The sequence below is a fragment of the Elephantulus edwardii genome, unplaced genomic scaffold, assembly GCF_000299155.1.
Source record: "Elephantulus edwardii isolate Elephantulus edwardi_28Jun2011 unplaced genomic scaffold, EleEdw1.0 scaffold00005, whole genome shotgun sequence".
Taxonomy (NCBI): Eukaryota; Metazoa; Chordata; class Mammalia; order Macroscelidea; family Macroscelididae; genus Elephantulus; species Elephantulus edwardii.
In genome coordinates, this window is record NW_006399755.1 from 25,653,427 (window position 1) to 25,659,150 (window position 5,724).

The 5,724-nt window shown below is 41.9% G+C and overlaps 1 pseudogene; it reads left to right on the forward strand.

Moving 5' to 3' along the window:
• Positions 1-329: 329 nt before the first annotated feature.
• LOC102853640 lies at positions 330-3,398 on the forward strand (annotated as a pseudogene).
• The last annotated feature ends 2,326 nt before the right edge of the window (positions 3,399-5,724 follow it).

The following is a 5,724-nucleotide window of genomic DNA, read 5'->3' on the forward strand; positions in this document are numbered from 1 at the left end:
CAAGTGCTGAGTGCTATCTTCCATTTTCACAAAAGCTAACAGCCCCCTCTTTTTTGGTTAGCACAAGCAGGTACTAACATAGGTCTTTCATAAAAGCAGCTGCTGCTCCTCCGGCCGGAGGGCTGACCACCTCGCTGGTCACCGCTGCCCGTGGCTACCGCGTCCCCCACCCTCCCTGCTGGCCTCTTCGGAAGCCCTGCACCCTGGGGCTGCCCGATGGGATGGGCGAGCTGCACTCCGGCCTTTCCCGGAGGCGCCAGGGGGGACACAGCACTTGAAAAGGAGTTGAAGTCACTATTCAATTAAAAGACTATTGTGTGGTCGTCACGATGGGGACTCCCGGTTCTGGAAGGAAAAAAACTCAGTGGATATTCTTCCACTTCTCCAGATCTCCTTTTGTTTCTTGTAGCAATGTTTTGTAATTTTCTTTGAATAGGTCCTTTGTGCTTCTTGTTAGATTTACTCCCAAGTATTTAATCTTGCGATTAGCTATTGTGAAGGGTATTGTTTTTCTTAGCTCCAGCTCTGCATTCTCTTTGTCACTGTAGAGAAATCCAACTGATTTTTGTATGTTGATCTTGTATCCTGCTACTTTGCTGAATTGGTCAACCATGTCCAATAGTTTTCTTGCTGAGGGTTTTCTAAGTATACTATCATATCATTTGCATAGAGAGATAATTTTACCTTCTCTTTTCCAATTTGGATTCCTCTTATTTCCTTCTCTTGTCTTATTGCTACTTCCAAGACTTCCAATACAATATTGAATAGGAGAGGTGATAATGGGCATCCTTGCCTCGTTCCAGTTCTTAAAGGGAATGCCTTTAGCCTCTCTCCATTGAGAACAATGTTGGCTCTCGGGTTTGTGTATATACTATTTACTATGTTGAAGAAATTCCCCTATAGTCCTATTTTGTTAAGTGTTTTAATCAGGAAAGTGTGTTGGATTTTGTCAAAGGCCTTTTCTGCATCAATTGATAGGATCATGTGGTTCTGGTTCTTTGCTTTGTTAATGTGATGAATTACATTGTTTTTCTTATGTTGAACCATCCTTGCATCCCTGTTATGAATCCCACTTGGTCATGGTGAATTATTTTTTTTATTGTATCATTGGATTCTATTGGCCAGGATTTTATCCAGGATTTTTGCATCTATGTTCATGAGAGATAAGATAAAGGCAAACAATCCAGTAGAAAAGTGGGCACAGGATATAAAGAGACACTTCACCGAAGAAGACATTCAGATGGCCAACAAGCACATGAAGAAATGTTCAAAGTCCCTAGCTCTAAGAGAGATGCAAATCAAAACAACTGAGATATAATTTCACCCCAGTAAGAATAGCAAAATATAACAGAACAGCAAGCAACAGATGCTGGCGAGGATGTGGAGAAACTGGAACTCTTATTTATTGTTGGTGGGAATGTAAGATGGTGCAACCATTATGGAAGGCAGTGTGGCGCTTTCTCAAAAAATTGCAAATAGAGATACCATTTGACCCAGCAATCCCATTACTGGGAATATACCCCAGAGAGACCATGTCTGCCATCCAAGCAGATATATGCACACCCATGTTTATCACAGCTTTGTTTATAATAGCAAAAAGTTGGAAGTAGCCTAAGGGCCCATCAACAAACAAATGGATAGAGAAGCTGTGGTATATCCACACAATGGAATACTATGCCACAATGAAAAACAAGGAACTCATGCAATATTATTCAAAGTGGGTGACCCTGGAGGACATTATGCTGAGTGAAATATCTTAGTCACAAAGGGACAAATTCTGCATGGTGCCACTGTTGTAGAATGGGTCTGACATCAGGGTTGAGGTATGACAGAAAAAAATGGATAAATTATGCATATTGTATTGAAACAGATGAGGGAAAGAACAGATTAGAAATGATATATGATTGAGTATTATGGTCAGCACAGGAATCCAGAATTAAGGTTGCATAGAGAAGTGTACTTGGGGTGGGGGGTGGGGAGGAAGGGACGTGGGAATTGTATACTCATGAAGGAATTTTTTTTTTCTTTTTTCTCTTTGCAGGGGGAAGCGAGCTGGGGGGAGGGGTGGGCAGGGAGAAAAGTGCGGCAATGAATGAATGGAAATCCAAAACCTCTGTAAATGTCTATTAAAATTAATAATAATAATAAAAGAACTCGGTGAAAGACTGATTTTCTGCAGAAGAAGCAGCGTTGAATATCATCACCAGAGAGGCTGAGACAAGACCAGCAGCAAAGTGGGCCGCTTGAGCTGGGGCAAGAGACTTACAAATGAATGAGAGAACTAGAACGACAGCAGGTTGGATGAAAAATCTGACAAACAGTATGCTGAAAATTACACAAGGCCCTCATCTCGAAATTCAGCCTCAGCAACAACCCCTCAAAGTGGGAATTCTTCCAGAAGAGGAAGTGGGGACACCAGCGGCAGCTTAATAGATCCAGACACCTCATTAAGTGAATTGCGGGAATCTCCGTTGGAAGTGGAAGAAAAGTACGGGAAAGCCATGGTCTCCAAGGCTCAGCTGGACAACAAGAAGAACAAGCTCATCTACCAAGTAGACACCCTCAAGGACGTTCTGGAAGGACTTGAGGAACAGATGGCAGAACTCTACAGAGAAAATGAAGAAAAAGCCAAGGAATTAGAAAGGGAGAAACATATGTGCAGCGTGCTCCAGCATAAGATGGATGAACTTAAAGAAGGTCTTCGGCAAAGAGATGAACTCATAGGGAAACATGGCTTCGTTATAATCCCCTCCCCCCCCCCAAACGGTGGATCATGAAGCAGCAGCTGGAGCCATCGCCCTAGTGTCTCAGGAGGCCGCCCAGGTCCTGGAATCGGCAGGAGAGGGGCCGCCGGATGTTAGGCTACGAAAACTGGCTGGAGAAAAGGAAGAAGTCGTAGTCCAGATTAGAAAACTGAAGCTACAGTTGCAGGAGGAACAGCAGAAGAGTTCCAGGACCCACGGCAGCGGGGGTGACCTAACGGGGCTGCAGAACGGCTCAGACCTACAGTTCATCGAAATGCAGACAGATGCCAACAGACAAATTAGTGAATACAAATTTAAGCTTTCCAAAGCCGAACAGGATATAACCAATTTGGAGCAAAGTGTCAGCCGGCTTGAGGGCCAGGTGCTGAGATACAGGACCAACCGCTGCCGAGAACGCGGAGAAGGTGGAGGATGAACTGAAGGCAGAAAAGAGGAAGCTGCAATGACAGTTACAAGATCGAGGAGATGGAGATGACCAACAGCCACCTGGCCAAAGGGCTGGAGAAGATGAAGGCCACCAGGACGGCGCTGCTGGCCAGCAGTGAGGCCACCGTGAGGCCTGCGGGCCGCTCCTGGAGCCCTGCCCAGAGGGACCGACTTCGTCCACTGACCCAGCTCTGTACTGTTTGTTAGTGCTGGGGTAAGGACAGGCACCTCTGTCTTTTATAATTTATGAGAGAACGAAAACAGGTTTGAATCTTCAATCAATCAATCAATCAATGCAGAATGAAGCAAATTTTCAAAAATCAGGGGCTACCTGTATTACTAGAATGGAGACACTTCCCTTTTAATTCTTTCTCTACATTTGAGTTAGATAAATTTCAAAGCTGAGAAAACTGTTCACATAAATAAGTAAATAGGAATAGTAGAAGTATTGTGATAGCAATTTTTTTCTTGGAACCATTTCTGAGTTGTACATAAAGAATTATCGACTTGGAAAAAAATAATTATATACTTACATGCCTAAAAAAGGAAAGAATATTAGTTTAAAGATTAAGGTGCCTCTCTTCCAACTCACGATATTTTCAATCGCTTCACACACATATGTAAGCTGGACAATGAACAAAGAAGCTTGAAGGAAAGTTAATATCTTTGGATCATGGTCTTAGAGAAGAGTACTGAATATCCCATGGACTGCCAAAAGAACAAACAAATCTCTCTGGAGGAAATCCACGTAAAGTACTCCGTAGAGGCAAAGTTGGTGAAACTTTGTCTCACAACTTTGAGCATATTGACAAGAGGGCTAGTCCTTGCTAAAAGATATCAGACTGGAAAGTGTAGAGGATTAGTAAAAGAAAGGAAGACTGTCAATGAGTTGGATTGACCTGACGACTACATGGCTTGAGCATAACAAGTTTGTAAGCGTGACATAGGACAGTGCAAAGTTTCAATCTGCTGTTCATAGAGTTGCTATGAGTCACAGTCAACTTAAAGGAACATGTAAAAAATAAATTTTGTAATCAAATTTTAATAACTGTACTCAACTTTTGCCTCAGTTTTGTATAAAACAAAATATTAGAGTCTGATTTGGAAACTTTCGAGTCACTCAGTTCTCAATACCTTAACAATATTTTTAATTGCCTCTTTGAAGAATTTTGTACTCCAAAGTAAAGCAGCAAAGGAAGATCAAGATGGGTGAAATGCACATCTTTTTCTCTCTCTTACCTATTCTCTCTCTCTTTCAGGTAGGAGAGCTGATTCCCAAAGGTGAAGTGGGTTAAAGAGGTTACAAACATCCTTTTGATCACTCTTCACGATTCAGGACACGACACATATAGAAGTCCAGTATTTGGGAAGTTATTTCTTTAAAACTACTTGTGCCTGATTATATATATCTCCTGAATTATGCCCCCTAAAATATGTATTGTAAATCCTAGATTATATTCTACATTGATGACAAAGTTTTAATTGTTTTACTAGCGAGGCAGTAGTAGTGTAGAGTCCTGGTCTTTGCAATCACTTGCTGTGCATCTGAGAGCTGGACAATGAATAGGGATGGCAGAAGAAGAATTGATGTCTTTGAGCTGTGGTGTTGAAGAAGAGCAGAACGCTGAACATCTCATGGACTGCCAAAAGAACAAACAAATATGTCCTGAAGAGGGTGCAGCCAAAATGCTTTTTGGAGGTAAGGATGATGAGGCTTTGGGCATGTTGCTAGAAGAGGCTATTCCTTGGATAGGAACTTGATGCTACAAAGGGTAGAGGGTCAAGAAAGGAGAGGAAAACCCTCTACCAGGTTGATGGACTGCTGCAATGGGCTCTAATGTGTCAAGGAATATGAAGATGGCACAGGATAAGACAGGGTTCAGATCTGTTTTTCGTAGGGTCTCAATGAGTCATACTTCATTCAATGGCACCTAAGAACAACAACAGTAGTGTAAGTGTATTTTGAGTCAATCTCAGTTAAGATCTAAAAAATGAAAATGCTGATTTTTTAATATGAAAAAAATGAAAAGCAAACAGAGTAGAGGTGGAGGAAGATAGATGAGCTGCCACATGAAAATCACCAAAGAACGACAACAAAAAGGCTGAGAAGACAAAGACCTTTTCCCAAAACTCACAGATAAAGAAAGATCTTGCTCAGAATGCACTGCTAACCCAAAGATGAAGTCTCTCTGATAGATCAAATCATCGGTGTCTCCTCAGGACAATGACAGGAAATCTTCTCTCATTCTATTTATAGCCTCAGAAACCAAATGGAGGGTCAGCTATAAGTTGTTTCTGACTGGACAGCAGTGAGCTGAAGTTTTTCCATTTGAGCTGTCAACAACTTCTCCAAATTACGGAGGTTCAATGATGTCAGTTTGAAGATGAAGATGAAGGTGCACTAGATTCAGACCATGGTCTTTTCAAACACTTGCTATACATCTGAAAGCTGGACAATGATTAAGGATGACAAAAGAAAAACTGATGCCTTTGGATTGTGATGATGTAGACGAGTACTGACTATCTCATGGAT